The following is a 16,271-nucleotide window of genomic DNA, read 5'->3' as shown; positions in this document are numbered from 1 at the left end:
AGGTGGTGAAATAGTACTTTTCTTCCTCTGAAAGTACCATTCTTTAGGGATGAGGACATTTGGGCTCAGACAGGCTAAGTAACTTAGTCAAGGTCACACAGCGGCTAAGAATTAGAGGTGGGATCGCGCCGAGATCTGTCTTCAGACAAAGTTGCATTTCCTCCTGGGCTGACCCCAGGCTTGGCTGAGGCCATGGCCTGCAGGAGAGGTCTGAAGCAGGAGGAGCGGGCGGTCTGAGAAGGGGTCTGCGTGATCCACACAGGAAGCAAGGGTGCCACTGCCCAGCGGTTGTTCCAGAAGCCGTAGTGCCTGGAGTCCTGAGAGAGCCTGTGGTAGGTGGCTGGGCCAAGACCACCAGGCCAGGGTGTGGGGTGAGGGGCTGCCACAGAAGCCAGGGCCTTGGCCCCCAAGCAACAAGACTCAAGGTAGAAGGAGACAGGAAGGCCAAAGGCAGACAGGCCTGGGAGGGTTAGGAGGAACCCTTAGCTCTAAAACAAAGCTGCCAATCTCTGGGGGTGGAGCCCTGACAAAGCCTTCACAGCCTCATTGCTAATCCACACAGCCAGCCTGCTGGCAGTTACCTCCCAGATAACTGATAGGGAGACGGGTTCACAATGGTTGAGTGACTTGCTCAGAGCCCCAGGCTAGCAAAGAGCCGGTCAGGACCCAAATCAGGCATCTCTGCCCCCAGGTTCTGTGACTCTCTCTTCTCACGGAGCCAAACAGAGGTGAGAGCCAAACAGAGGTGAGCGGCCTTGGGCTGAGTCCTGGGCCCCTGCCGGGACAGGTGGGGCCCAAGTCGTGCCTTGGCTGCCAATTCCCAGGCTGGGGTAGGCATCTGCTGCTGACCAGTGTCCAGGGTCTGCCAGAGTGTTGGCTCGGGGGAAATATTCAGCTGCTAAAAGTTGCTGGTGAATTGGGTCTGCCCCTTCCCGCCTCAGGGACGCTGCCCTGCTCTGGAATCTTCTCCCCTCAGATTTCAACGTGGCTGGTCCCATCTCATCTTTGGGACTCAATCCAGATGGCTCCTCCTCTGAGAGGCTTCCCGGACCTCCCCATCCAGAGAAGTCCCCAGACCCTCTCTGCCTCCTCACCTTGCCGTGTTTTCTTCAAGGCACTTGCCCTAAATTTCTCCATCCGTGTATTCGTTTATTATTTATGGTGGCCCCCTCCCCCAGCACGAGAGAATGGGCTTGTCTGTCCTGTTCTCCCTGAACCCCAGTGCCCGGATCCGTGCTTGCACACAGCAGGCGCTCAGCAAACATTTGGTGAAGGACTGAGTCAAGGGGATGGCCTCTGAGCACCGGCAAAGGCCATCTTTGTCCATCCCAACATCCCTCTGTCTGCAGCCGCACCCACCTCAATGGCCCCATCTCTGCCTCATTTCCCCATGAAAAATTGCTGTGGGAGAAGTCACATCTCAACCAGATGGCACCGGAACCGACCCTGCAGCCCTCCCCGATGGCCTCCACGCTGGCTGACCAGGCAATGACCGTGCCCCTGTGAACCCTTCCTGCCCACGCTGCCTGGCGATGCCTCCTGGTCCTGCCACCTCCTCTGCTTGCCCACCTCAGGGCTGCAGGGAAACAAAAGTAGCCCAGCTCGAGGACGAGGCCCACACCCAACCCTGGACCCCGGGCTCCCGGTCCCGTGTGCGCCCGCTGGCCATCGCTGGGCCATCGCTGGGCCTCGGTCATATTCCTCTCCTATCAGAGAGTCAGCCAATCGCTCCCTCTAACTGCCCTGCAGGGAGTCCGAGGGATCCATGAAATATGAAGCATCGGAAGCATCTTGTGTGCTTCTCCGATGAAAAGCATCACCATGGGAGAGAGAGACTCATGGCCATACAGCTCACCCGTGCAGGTCGAATTGCTTTGTCCGGGAGATTTTTATGTGGGTGTGAGGTTTAGAGTTTGAAGAAAAAACACAGCTCGTTGCAGGGAGCTATTATGGGATTTTCTCTGTAGAAGTAGACAGTCTCTGCGCAGCCTTTTGAAAGCTCAGGCAAATCCTCAGGAAAACCTGAGGCCAGAGCGTGCCAAGGAGATGCTTATCGCTCGCTCCCCACACCCGCGTCGGTCGTCCCGGGAGCTTCCCCGGCTGGCTTCTCGGCAGGCCCAGCCACCACCCTGCCCGCGGGGACCAGCCGCGCATGGCCCAGTTATGAATCAGGCTTGTCTTCCCGCTCTGATGCGGGAAAATGGGATGATGAATTCATTTCCATCACCACACTGCCCATAAGTCACGGCTTGAAGGGGCTTTTTTTTTTTCTTTTGGAGTTTCCAATGACAAAGATTTCATTATCCGAAGCAATAATTTTTAACCAGAGCAATGCAAGATTTCACTCTACCTGAATTAGGCCCATATGTGAGAGGGAAGCCCGGAGAACGTCAGTGTCTGGAGGGGCGGGGGCGGGGGTGGGGGCGGGGGTGGGGGCGGGGGAGGGGGAGGGCTGGTCGCCTCCTGTGTTTTCGCCCCCTCCCCGTTCTTTCCCGGCTGCGCCCCGGCTGCTCCCCGGCTGCGGGTGTTCATTTTCTTTGTTCTCAGTCCTCTTGAGCCCACCCATCTCCTGTGCTCTGCACCCGCTGGGATCCTCTCCCCCAGTGGGTAACCCCTCGACCGAGTGACAGCAGCCATGCCTGGGGTGACATTCTCTGTCCCTTCTGGCTGCTGGTCCTCCCCTCCCCTGCTCCAAACCCCTTTCCCACAACATGGGAGCTGAAGAAGAGCAGAGTTGCCTGTCTTAACCCTTCTCCCCACGACAGGAATCCTCAGCATTATTTTCAAATGGAGCCAAAGGACTTTCCTTCTAAATGGAAAAGCAATTCCAAAACCACTGTGAGGGAGATCCCCAGGGTGGGGCGCTCATCCTAACCCTCTGGATGGGCCACTCCTGCCAGGCCCCTTCTGCCTCCTTGTTCATTTTCACGCTGAGGCCTTCTCCCTCCAAACCCGAAGCCTCAAGTCACGGGAGGCCTAAGTAGGAATCTAAGGAGGGAGAGAGGGGCCCTTTACAGCAGCTCAGGAGCCAGGACAGCGCCCCTGCTCGCAGCCCTCTGTCTGGGTTTCCTCTGGGAGCTGGCGTGGCCTGGGAAGACTGGGAGCTCTGCCAAGCAGGGCTTACCCTGGGGTAGGATTGGGGTCCTCTCGCATCCCCCACTGTCCACATCCAGACCCCACGCAGCCTCTCTCCTCCCCCTTCTTTGCCATCACAGCCCTGCTGGCAAATGCGTTCCTGCTAAACATGCTGCCTCCTTCAGTCTAGGGACAGGCAGTCGAACTGAACTGCCCATTTGACGAGCCCAAGGTGAAACCTCGGTGTCCGATTTGAGGAGCCACATGCAGCAGGTCTGCGTTTAAACAGCAACTATTATTTACTGAATGCTGACCAAGCGCAAAAGATGAAATAAATACATGAGACACAGTTGACTTTCTCAAAGAGCAAATGCAAAGCCAATATTGGATTTTTTTTTTTAAGGATTTTATTTTTTTCCTTTTTCTCCCCAAAGCCCTCCGGTACATAGTTGTATATTCTTCGTTGTGGGTCCTTCTAGTTGTGGCATGTGGGACGCTGCCTCAGCGTGGTTTGATGAGCAGTGCCATGTCCGCACCCAGGATTCGAACCAACGAAACACTGGGCCGCCTTCAGTGGAGCGTGCGAACTTAACCACTCGGCCACGGGGCCAGCCCCCAGATATTGGATATTTTGAGCTTCAGTTTCATCTGACGGAGCTACATCCTTGCCTGGGCAGAGTAAACCCCAAGGACGAAGCCCAGACAGTTACTCCAGGAGTTCAGGGGAGGTGGGTGTCACTGGAGGCTGGAGTGGAGGGCCTTTACAGAAGATGTGGTGCTGGGTAAATGGAGAGCAGAGGAAGGGCCTGCTAGGGGCCCTGCACGGCCAGGGATGTGGAGGTAGCAATGATCCTCGAGGGGCCAGGAGAGTGACAAGTAGAGGAGCAGCGTGTCCTCAGGAGGAATGGAAGTGATGTTAGGGAGTTGTGAGGCCCAGCAATTGAGCTTAGACGCCCAAGCTGAAGATCTGGGCCTCACGGTAGTCCCCAGTCAGCCACAAAGGATGTGCCCTGAGGCCTTCTCTCTCCCCCTAATTCTCAGCCACCACTATTGCCTACAGTTAACTCAAAATGCAGTTACAATGTGCCTGGGGACAAGGAGAGAAGAGGAGAGAAGCTGGGAGGGGCGGAGCCTGCCCTGGGCCGGCCGCTGCACTCACTGGTGAAGAGCAGCCCTTGGGGCCCCCACCCTTGACCCCATTACAGGCCAATCCCAAATTCCTGCCTTGACAGTGTCACCAACAACCTCATGTCATGAATCTGAAGTTCTGGGTGAGCATTTGGAGGTTTGAATGACATATGTGCACACCAGGGTGCTGCGAGATTTGTAGGCAGAGGAAAAAGTTTTCATTTTTAAAAAATTTTTTAATCAAAAAAAATTTTTAAGGTAAAATTCACATAACACAAAATTAACCATTTTAAAGTGTACAACTCTGTGGCATTTAGTACATTCACAATGTTGTGCGTCTATTACTTCTGTCTAGTTCCAAAGCATTTTCACCCCCCGGAAGGAAACCCTGGACCCATGAAGCTGTCTGTGCCTCTTCCCCTCCCCCAGCCCCTGGCAACCGCTGAGCTGCTTTCTGTCTCTATGGATTTACCTGTTCTGAACATTTCACATAAATGGAGTCATGCAATACGTGGTCTTTAGTGTCTGGCTTCTTTCACTTAGCATGATGTTTTCGAGGTTCATCCGTGCTGTAGCATGTATCAGAACTTCATTCCTTTTTATAGCGGGATAATATCCTGTTGTCTGTATAGACCACGTTTTGTTTATCCATTTATCTGTTGATGGACATCTTTTTCCACATGTGACTATTGTGAACAATGCTGCTGAGAACACGTGTGTAGCAGTATCTGTCTGAGTCCCCATTGTCAATTCTTATACACCCCGGAGTGGAATTGCTGTGTCATGCAATAATTCCATGTCTAAGTTTTGAGGAACTGCCGGGCTGTTCTCCAGCGGGGCCGTCATTTACATTCCCACCAGTGGACAGGTTCTGAGAATCCTCAGACAGACAGCAAGTGGTAGGGGATTCATGTGGGGGTTTTGTGTGATGTGGGGGAGGCCAAGATGGGGCTCCTACCTGGTGCTCCTGGGGCACCAAAGCTCCCAGCACCCAGAACAGTCAAGGCTCAGAGTCTGAGGTGTGAAGGAATGGGGAGGGAGGCAGGACTAGAAAAGCGGTCATGATAAAGGTTCTGGGACACAGTTTTGAGCCACCCTGAAACTCCAGGCCAGGCGCCCGAGCCTGGGCGGGCTTCCCACTCGGGCTCCTCCTGCGGGCAGCAGACTGGGGAGCCGGACGCCTCTGCAGATCCCATTACTGGAGACCAGGCTGCAACATGAAATGAAGAAAATGTAAAACATGAGGGAACATGCTGTAAATCACTTATTGGCAGCCCGCTGGCCTCCCGGCCACACCCGCTCTGAGCGCCATGCTGCAGCCGCTCAGGATTTCCTCACGGCCTGGACCAGGCTTTCTCCTCGGGCGCCAAATCCTGACCTGAGAACTGAAAGCCTGTGAGGAAAACACCTCAGGCCTGACTCATCCTGCCCTCCAGCCGCCGGAGCATCCCCGACTCCCCTGCTGGCGCCGGCCGCCAGCCCCCCCCCCCCCCCCCCCCCCCCCCCCCCCGCCTTGAGAAACCCCTGCCCTCCTCGCCCGCGCTTCCCCAGTTTGTGAAATGACGTGCCTTGGTTGACTAACCTCCAAACTGTCCAGCATGTTCCAGATGCATCTTTGATTCACAGAATTTCCCGCAGTCCTGGCTCTCCTCACTTGGTCCCAGGGGGAGAATTGGGAAACAGAAAAGAAATGACCGGTTCAGGCAGACCCTAGGGGCAGAACGTGTGGGGCCAGTGTTTGCAGCGAGGCCCCTGTTGTTCTGGGCTGGGCCAGGTGGGGAACAGGGACACCTGGGAATGTGGATTCCAGGCACAACTGGCATTCCCTCAAATGTGCAATGATCCTTGGAAGCAACGCCCAGATTAAAACTCAGATAAGAAGGAGAGAAAATGATGGGCTGTCGGTCTGCGTTCTAAAAGGACTCCCCTGGAGATGCCTTTAAATGGCTTCTTTCCAGTGGATTGTGCTCCATACACTTGTGCTGTGTCGCATGTATTGTCTGAAGTGGAGGTTAACACATATAGCTTTGCTTCAACTGGGTAGACTTTCTCAGTCCCTGTTGGAAGCTGTCCCCTTTAGTTCAGTGTGGCTTGGCCACCAAAGCAAGCCCTGAGCGGGAGTGAGGGGCAGGAAGAGAGAGAGCATGGGAGCTGGGGGCCGAGAGGCCCTGTGGAGAGTAGCTGAGCTCTGGCTAGCAGGAAGGCCAGTGACGGAGGCGTTAAGAAACCCTGGTGCCCTCCAGCAGGCCCTTCTCATCTCCGGGGCTCAGTTTCCTCCTCTCTACAGTGAGGACATCAGACCAGGTGATCTCTGAGTCTCTCCAGCTTCGCTGTTCTAGGCTGTGGGTCTTCATGGAGCAGCTGCATATTCATGAACCTCTGGGCAGGCCAGTCCCAGCTAGAGCCAAGAAGATGCACAGGCAAGTCCCCCTCCTATCTCCTAAAAAGGAATGATGGTGTTGTGGTCCACACACAGCTGCAGACCACTCAATTCGCCATCTCATCTCTCCTCTTTGTTCCAAGAGGAACCATGCAAGTGCTTCCCTTTTAAGTGCAAGAGGAATCAAATGTCCTGCCTCTGAGCATCATTTAGCAAAGCAGGGATTCAGAGGTGTCAAAAAGACCATTGTTACGAGGAAGCAAAAGGTCAATGTACCCATCATCCCGTCCCAGTTTACTGAATACATCAGCTATAGCAGCTGTGCAGTGAGGGAAATGTCAGGGAATCGGCTGTCCATCCTCACTGGGCAGCGAGTTTACCTGTGAGGCTTCTTCAGTCTTACTGCACACAGCAGTCTTGTCTCCCCAGATTTCCACTTCTTAATCAGAGTCCTTTCATTATAAGTCCATAGTGCTGGGCACATGGTAGATGCTTAATAAATGTGTATGGATTTGTTTCCAAGAGCTGTCCGAACAGGGAGACCAGTTGCAGTTACCTGTGGCTACAGAACAAACCACCCACACCTTAGTGGCTTAAAACAACAATTTATTCTTTCTCATGAATCTGTGGGCTGGCTGGGCTCAGCTGGGTGGTTTGGCTGGGCTCACTCAGCAGCTGCACTCACCTGGGAGCTGGGTTGGGGCTGGAATGTCCAGAGCTTCTCTCCCACAGCCTTGCATCATTCAGTGGTCCAGCCTGGACTTCCTTACAGCATGGGGGCTGGGCTCCAAGAGGGACCATTCAGAGAAGACAAGCCCAATGTGCAAGCACTTATCAAGCCTCTGCTTGCACCACACTTGCTAATGTCTCACTGGCCAAAGCAAGCCACATGGCCAACCCCAGAGTCAATGTGGGAGGGACCACACAAGAGTGTGAATTCTGGGAGATGTGGTCCATTGGAGGCCACCAATGCAATAACCTACCACAGCTGGTGAATCCTGCCTGGTGGGGCAGAGCCGTGATACCCTGAGCCATCCTCCATTCTCCCAGGGAGTAGGAAGACAGGTTTCTCAGTGGACAGAGACATGTCCTACAGGAGGTGAAGATGACGAGTCACCCACTCTCGAGGTAGGGGGAAGGTTCCTTGAGTCTCATCATGGTCATGCTTGAATCTAGCAAAAAAGCATGCTGGGATTTCTTTTCAGACCCTGGAGGATAAGTGGGGCCCATCACTGGCATGCATGCATTCAATCTTTAATTCATTCATTCATGCACTGAACACAGTGCCCGAGCACTACCATTAGGGAGCACTCAGGGGATCCAGGTGCATCAAGGCAACCCCTGCGACCAAGAGCAGCACGTGCATGTCCTCCCACATCCTTGTGGGCCATGGGAATTACCTTTTTCTCACTGGGGAGCAATAGTGTCATGCAGTGGTTGAGAGCATGGACCCTGCTGGCGGATGGCCTGACTTCAAGTCCAGCTCTGCCACACACCAGCTCTGTGAGCTGGGCAACCTGCCTAACGTTCCTGGGCCATGGTTCCCTCGCCTGAATTCCGTTGACGGTTCAATGCCTTGATCCCTGTAAAGTACTCAGAATAGCCCCTGACATGAAATAAGCACCAAGTGAGCATTTGCTAATATTATTAATAATGAATGCTTACAGAAAGGACTTCTTTTCAAATTACAAAAATAATATATACATGATGTAAAAAGAAACAAACCAACTTTGCAATAACTGAAAAAGAGAAAACTCAGCCCCACGATCCCACCATCCAAAGAGAAGCCTGCTAACCGCACGGCACGGGCACTGAAATATGCACACACGTCCCTTCTCTTCTTCACAACAGCCGGTCTCAGGCTATTCACGCTGTTCGTCGCCTGTCAATTAAAACTGAACAGTATGTCAAAAACGGTGGCCGTAAATATTATTCTACAATTTGATCTTACTGGCTGCACTGTTTGACCAATCCCTTATTGTGAGACATTTATATGATTGGTGATTTTTCACAAATATATAAATAATGCTGTGATGCAGTTCTCATATATGTCCCTCATTAAAACCTCAGAATAAATTCCTAGAAGAGGAAACGCTGGTTTCGGAGGGCATGCCTCGCTTTAGGGTTGATTGAGTCAGATATTGTTGGACTGGCTGGCATGTCCTCCCATGTCCTTGTCAGAGATGGGGATCGCCTTCCTCTCACTGGAGAGCAACAGTGTCAGCCTCAAGAGTCCTGATACCCTGAGCAGGGACATCCTGCTGCAGCATGGCCTCCCCTCAACAGCAAGCAAGGCTGGAGCCACCTTCAGAGCCCCAGGAGACTGTGCCTGCCTGTTACTACGAATGCGACCCTGGTTTCCACGCGACCCTCCAGCACCCTCTCTACACACCGGATTTCCCTGGCTTCAGTATCTACTCTCCAGCGGGCGAGCCCAAATCCACATGCCCTGCTCTGGTGCTCATCTCCAGCCTGGACCTCTGTCTCGGCCCGGCTGCCCCCAAGGTCCTTATGTTCACTCGGCCTAAACCAGCCTCCCTGCCTTTCCCATAAGCTGCTCCTGCAAGCTGTCTGAGCAGGTGCCCGGGCTTCAGAGGCCAGGCAGCCTGGGTTTGACTCCTGGCTCCGCCACTTTCCAGCCAGGTGACTGTGGGCAAGTGATGTAGCTTTTCTCAGCTGCAGAATAGGGACTGTCATCCCCGCCTCGCAGGGCTATGAGGATTCAGTGCGGTGACTTCAGATCCTGGAACAGAAGAAATGCTTAATAAATGGTAACAAGAGCAATGTTTATTACTACTTTTATTGTTACTATCTAGTGCTCCCATTGGAAACCTCCTCGTCCTTCTCCCTCCTCCCAGGGTCTCTGCTCTTCCACAAACCCAGGAAGGAAAGCTCAGAAATGGCCCCTGAAGCCTTCCCCGCTGCCTGGCTCGACGCACACACAAGCTCTAGTGAGCTGGGTGACCCAGCAGATCACTTCCTCCACTTCCGCTCTCTGGACCCTGCTTCATCTGTAAAGTCATCTCCAAGGGCCCTGCAGCAGCAGGAAAATGCCACGAGTCCCATTCCATCGCTGCTTCCCTGCCCCAGGGCACCGGGAGCCTGGCCGCCTCACTCTGGCAGGCAGATTCTGAGCGGGAGAGGAGTGAGATGACAGGCGCAGAGATAACTCCTCTCTTTATCTCCTAAACCATCAAACCCTCCCCGGGATTTCTGGACTACTGTCCCTCGGCTGGCTCGGAAATTTATTAGCTCTACCAATATTTTCTTTTGTAGTTCTGTAAAGCAAGCTCAAACTCGGCGAGTGCTGCCTATGCAAAGACCTTAAACCACATGTTTATTTTCCTAAGCTATAAAAAGTTTATAGGGGGAGCTGGACTCCTTGTCCAACACCACGCTCAGAATCGCTACTGCATTCTACAGGAAGACAGAGGGCTCTGTGTCAGCCCAGGGGGACGGGCGGGAAGTAGCTGGAGTAAGGCTGTCCAGCCCCCAGTGGATAGGGCACAGGGCATGGGACAGGACAAGGGAGTTGCAAACTCATGGGGTAGCGGGGGCGGTGGGGAGGAAGGGTGGGGAGAGGATGGAGTGTGGTAGCACGGTCAGCACGCAGAAGGCGTGGAATATCCATCCCACGGTTCTGCTCTTCCTGTCTCTCCTGTCGAGGTAGCTTTGGGGGCACTGAGTCAGCAGAAACACTGGGGCTGGCCCTGGCTGAAGCCACCTTCTGACACAGCCCCTTTATCCTAGAACACAGAGTCATAGCAGCTTGACTCTGGAATAAACCACCAAGAGTAGACACCTTCGCTTAGTTGCTCTCTAGTTTCGTACTGACCTCAGCTCATCTATTTACTCATTTCCAACTAGCCCAGTGCTTCATGAGAATCAGAGGCCCACAGTGTCACACAGAACTCAGGCACCAGGACACATTCTGAGACATGGTGTGCTTATCCAACAGTGTGGCATTTCTGGGACCCCTGATGGACGAGCCTTTGGAGTCGAGTATTTCTACCTGGAGTGCAGATCCGGGTTTTCCCAATGAGCTGGTGTCCAGAGCTTTAAGTGGACATCTTAAGTGGCACTTGGACGCTGCATCTACAACGCCTCCTGCCAAGACCCATAAAGCTGTCTGAGTCTGGGTCCTCCAGGCCATCTCCTGCTCTGCCCCATCCTGGGACTCACAGGGGTCACGTCACAGCAGGAGGAAAGCAGGCGGAGGTGTGTGAGGCCCTCAGTCCTCACTCCAACTGCACGGGTTTGAGCACTGGATGGAGACAGGTTGGATGACCTTCAAGGTGTTTTCCAACTCTGAAATCCTGTGATTCTCAGGAAAAGAAGGAAACTGCCACTTGCTCAGAGCAGGGATTGTCAACCTCCCCAAGTGCAATGCCTCTTCTCTAGTGCAAATATTTCTCAATGGTCCTTTACTATCCCCAAATAAGGAAAAGATATTACGAACCTACACACAAAATTATTTTTTTCTACACACAAAATTTTAAAAGGTCAACACCTTAACTCTAATAAAAAGAAAGTGATTTGTGATAATTAATGTGTATTGCCATATGCATGCCCAGGCACAGCGACTCTGGAAGCCCCGATGAAGCACGTCTGCACCTGTGGATGGACCCCCCTCCGCATGCCAGCTACACCACAATGCAGACGGAGGCGGGTGTGTCATACTGGGATTCAAAAGCTACCAGCAGCATTTCCATCGGGACAAATTTTAACTAAATCATCAATATTGTTGAAGTGCAATCTTAATTTACATACAGGTTGAATTCCTGGGAAAATTCAATGTACTCTAAAACCAGGCAAAAATAATTGTATTGAGTTCTGGCGTAAGATGAAAAAAGTAGGCTTTTCACCTCCAGGAATGACTGTCCAAGCTGGACCTCTGACAGGTGTGCAGGCCACGGGACAATTCATTTGGTAGGACAGTGTCAGGAATGGCAGAGTGTCAGGCATCCTTCTGCCCACCTACTAAATGCCAGTTGTGGCTCCTCCCACCCCCCCACCCTGCCTCCCCCTCGGGTGGTAACACCCTGTTCAAAATGGCTGAACTGGAGTCTCCTCTCTGCCTGGGGCTTCAGGAGGCAGGAGGTGGGGACACTGGGTATTATCACAGGGTTAAGGACCTGCAGGATTGGCCAGGACATCACTCTGGTTTGCTGGAGCAGACACCCGGGCACCTGTGTGGGGCCACCGAGGACTTCCTCTGACAACGCCCAGGCCCCCCAGTTTCTTCTCTCACGTGGTCCTCAGCCTCTACCCCAGCCCCAACATCTCAGGTCTCATTTAGCTTTAGATCCGTTTATAAACCAGGCAGGTGGCAACACTGAGGGACCAGGAGTGACCTTCTCTCGTGTGGGATGCTTTCAGAAGAGCCTGGACATGCTCACTTTTGGACCAGACACTGTCTAGGGATGCTTTTTGTAGTGGTTCTTTCACCCCCACCCCCCAATCTAACCACAGAGGCTCTTATCATCAGGAACCTGAACAGGAAAAAAGATCCTGTGACCTGGGCGAGTTGCTTAACTTTTCTGTGCCTCAGTTTCCTCATCAGTAATGCGAATAATATTATAAAGATAATATTAACCTGATAAGGTCACTGTGAGAATTAAATGAGAGAATATTGATGAATGGGCTTTTCAAACCTGAAGACACAAACTCAGGGCGTCACTCCTCTTTCATTTTTCAGTATTAATAACACTAGTTCATTCAGCCTATCTGAGAAACATCCAAACAGATGCTGACCACAGCCCATCCTTTGGCCTCAGAGAAGAGGAGGCTAAAGAGCCTGGGCCTGCACGGCGTGGACTGGCCTGCTGCATGCTCCCCCTGCACAGGGGCTGGCAGGCAGGGGACGCGCCCAACCTGTGGGCGCCTGGGGGGCTGCCAACAGAAGGCCCAGGGCAGTCAATGAGCCAACTGTGGGGGAATTGTCTGTTCTGGAGCACAAGCGTCTCCCTAAGGTGACATGGTGGCAATAGCAACCAAACACCAAACAATGACAATGGCTTTTATACAGCTTTGCAGGCTGCAAAGACTTTGAGTGTATTTCCTCTTGCAATTCTCAGTGCAACGCTCCCAGGGAGGCAGGCAGATCTAACATCAGAGCTATTTTACTGGGTAAGAAACTGAGGAGTTGAACGATTTATGACCCCCCAGGGAGGGTGTCACAGGCCTTGCCTCCCAGTCCAGTGCTCTCTCCGCCCTGGAGCACAAGGCTCCACCTGCGGGAATCACAGACTATCGCCATGACTGAGGGCCGCCGCTGACAGCAAGAGGGGAAGCCCAGTGGGTGCTGCCAACGCCCAGACAGCTATCCCCAGTTGCTCAGGTCACTTCGTCTTCGCCGAGGGCAGGGCCAGGCATATGGCGTCACTCCGGGGCGCAGTTACGGGAGGAGCCGGCCCCAACCCCAGGGGAGATGTCCAGCGCTGAGCAGGTGACGGGAAAGAGCAAGCAGCAGACTGAGGAGGTCAGCTGGGACGGAGAAGGCGGGGCTGAGAGCCCTGAGGGGACAAAGAGGGGGGACGGTCCCGCAGGCAGCCACCTGCTCAGGAGCGCCGAGCCGGCTGCCCAGAGAGCTCCGAACGTGCGACACCCTTGTGCCGCCTGCGTGCCTCGTGCGTGACTGTGCGTGCCCCGTGCATGACTGTGCGTGCCTCGCGCGCGCCTGTGGCCCGTGGCTGAGTGCCGTCTAGCCATGGGTGGGGCGCAGTGGCCCCGCTGACTGACAGGGCTGCCTGATGTCCGGCCGGCCGTCCTCGCGTCCGGCCCCCAGGCGGGGTCGCAGGCCTCTCCGCTGCCCTCGGCTTCCTCGCCGCTCCGACCAGCGGCGGGTTTGCGCAGAGGCCGCCGGAGAGACTGGGAGCCGCGGGCAGCCGGAGCGGGAGCGGGCCGTCCTCGGCCGGGCGGGTGGAGGGGTGGGAAGGAGACTGGCCCCCGGGCGCGAGACCCCTAGGAGGGGAGCCACGGACAGCAGGGACCTGGTGTTCCTGTTTGGAACCCCGGCTGCACTGCCCCCTTCCAGGGCCCACGGGGTTTGTATACCTGGCAGGGTGGGTGCTGCTCTCTGATTGACAGCAGGTGACGCTCAGACCCTGGGTGGCTCTGCACGGCGCCCACAGCCACAGATGAGAGCTGGCAGGGTGCAGCTTTGCACCCAGGTCTACGCCCTGCGAAGACGTGCGTCGCAGCCCCACTCCGCGGCCTCCTGATCTTAAAGGGCCCTGAGGTCTTTGTCCTACGCAGTGCTCGCGGGCATGCGCAGGGTGGGCGCGGTCTCTGGGTCCCCACATCTCAGATTTTCGAGGGACATGTCTGTCCCTAACACGGGGGAGGAGACTGTGAACCCTGAAGTTCTGGAGGCCTATCCAAAAACCGTCCTCGCACAAAAAAAATGCATTTAACATCTCATGTTGTATCCCCAAAATTCCTCCGTAGTTTGCTTTCTACTCCCTAACACATCCATATCTCCTTTCATATAAAGATGTCTGGAAGATGTAACGCTTGAGTACTGTTGACCTTGCGGAGGTGATCCCTGTTGATCCAGGAAGCCGTGCTGGGTCCTCCCCAGTGATTTTGATAGTAGCCATCCTAATGGGTATGAGGTATGTGATAGAATTTTGCATGTACTTCTTTTTTACGACCTTAAAGAGCAAGCTTTAGTAGTAGGTCTGATGACAAAGGGAATAATGAAGCAGAGATGAGAGTAAATAATATTTCCTGATGTGCACAACTGTAACAGGAAAGTATCGGTGATTTCTGCTGCTGATAAAGACAGCGCATAACAGGAATGCTAAAGGGTGGGGGGTGGGAGAAATGGGTGAAGGGGGTCAAAAGGTGCAAACTTCCACTTATGAAATAAAGAAGTCCTGGGGATGTCGTGTGCGGCATGCTATCGTTAATAATACTTATTGTATACTTGTATATTTGAAAGTTGCTGAAAGAGCAAATCTTAAAAGTTCTCATCAGAAGAAAAAAATTTTTCTAACTATGTATGGTGATGGATGTTAACTAGACTTATTGTGGCGATCATTTCGCTATATGTACAAATATCAAATTACTATATTGTACACTTGAAACTAATATACTGTTGAATATTAGTTAGATCTCAACAACAAAAAATGAGAATGCTAAATTTCAGTTTGAGGTGAGTAAAAATAAAAAAGTACTTTTCTTCTCATCCAAATTCATGGATCTCTTGAAATCTTAACCCCAGGTTAAGAAAATCTGTGGTGGAGAGACATCCCTGGGGGAGATCCTGGGAACCTGACAGGTGAAAGCTACAGGAAAAGGTCTGACAGATTTGTGGGCCCACCTTCCAACCATCCTGGTGACATGGCAGAGTGACCCAGTGGCTAAATGTTCTCCCCTTTACCCTGTGTCCGTCCTAGGTCGTTGGATGAACTCAAGCCATGGTGAGAGTCACTGAACAAGATTTGCAAACCCTCTGTGTTCGCGCAGTCCGCGCTCTGCTGTCCCTCACTGCCCATCCCCACTTCTCAGTCTTGACCTCCCAGTGCTCCCGAGAACGTCACCCTCTGGGTCACATGGTCCCTTCTGGGAACCCCTCGGTGCAGAGCTGGTGAGGGGTTACTCTGTCCGGAGGGCAACTGTCGGTCCCACTCCACTGTGAGAAACGAGGCTGAGACCAGGAAGGGCCTTTCAAAGCCCCAGAAGTCAACCACACAGCCCTCTCAGCCACATCTTGAAGCATTTTTACTATCAAGAAGTATCTGCATGCAAATTTCAGAATCTGTCTGCCAGTTCTTTTTGCAAAGAGTGTTGGAACCGTGGCATGAAAGGAAATCCAGAGAGACAGGGTAATGGGTGTGGACGATTGCTAATGGGACCCTCAAGTCCCTGGGCTGTCAGCCCTGTCTCCCTTAAGTACACGTTTGGAGTTCAAGTTCATCGAGATGGAGGTGTGTTCTGATTTGTTGATTTTGGGGTGGGAAAAAAAGGGAAAGAACAGAACAAAACCAAATCTCTCATCTCTTGGAGACTTTGTTGAAAAAAAAAAATCAGTATTTTAACCATTCATATATTCAGTGAGGGCAAGAGCTCATTTTCAAACACTAGATTGTGGAAATGTTATGAACAATTTTCCTCATATGCTAAAAATTATTTCTTTGTGTTCTGCTGCTACACACAATATGTGTTTGGAAAGAAAGGGTGACACTGCTTGTGAACGGGAGGATATTTCTTTACAACTTCTGTTACCGGTTTTTGTTTTTCAGCAGTGTTTTCCTCCTCAAGATGGAATCTGTCAAGGTGGAAAATTAAACTGAAAACTGTGATAGTAATACACCCGGGATGTCTGACTTTATAGTTTGGGAGTCAAAATAGAACCCCCCCCCCCCCCCACCGTGGTGTCGTCTCAAAGGGCAGTGCTTGAGGCTCCAGTTATGTTGAGTCTCTCTCGAGTCCCTCCCTCCCTTCACCTCCCCTTGCCGACATGTCAAGGAAATCCCAGTGTGTCAGTCTGGCTGTTGTCACTGGAACCTAGCTATGTAGGGAATTAGAGAGTCGCTCTGCCTGCGGCTACTGTCTTAGTACAGGAAGCACTGTGGCCAGCCGTTAATGAAGGGTCTTGAGCTCTGATCGCCGCCACTCCAGTTTTATTTCAGGAGGCTACGGTGCTCTCACATCCCTGGATTATAGTCTGGGCTTTAGGTTC

The 16,271-nt window shown here is 52.9% G+C and overlaps 1 long non-coding RNA gene across 1 annotated transcript; it reads left to right on the top strand.

The window, feature by feature from the left end:
• The first annotated feature begins 13,523 nt into the window (after positions 1 to 13,523).
• LOC111769339 (uncharacterized) lies at positions 13,524 to 15,897 on the top strand. Its single transcript, XR_011430108.1, has 2 exons — positions 13,524 to 14,199; positions 14,986 to 15,897. It is a non-coding gene; the product is annotated as an uncharacterized lncRNA (long non-coding RNA).
• Positions 15,898 to 16,271: the final 374 nt, after the last annotated feature.

Source organism: Equus caballus, chromosome 20 (assembly GCF_041296265.1).
Source record: "Equus caballus isolate H_3958 breed thoroughbred chromosome 20, TB-T2T, whole genome shotgun sequence".
NCBI classification, from domain to species: Eukaryota; Metazoa; Chordata; class Mammalia; order Perissodactyla; family Equidae; genus Equus; species Equus caballus.
This window is presented reverse-complemented; position numbering and strand designations above follow the sequence as displayed.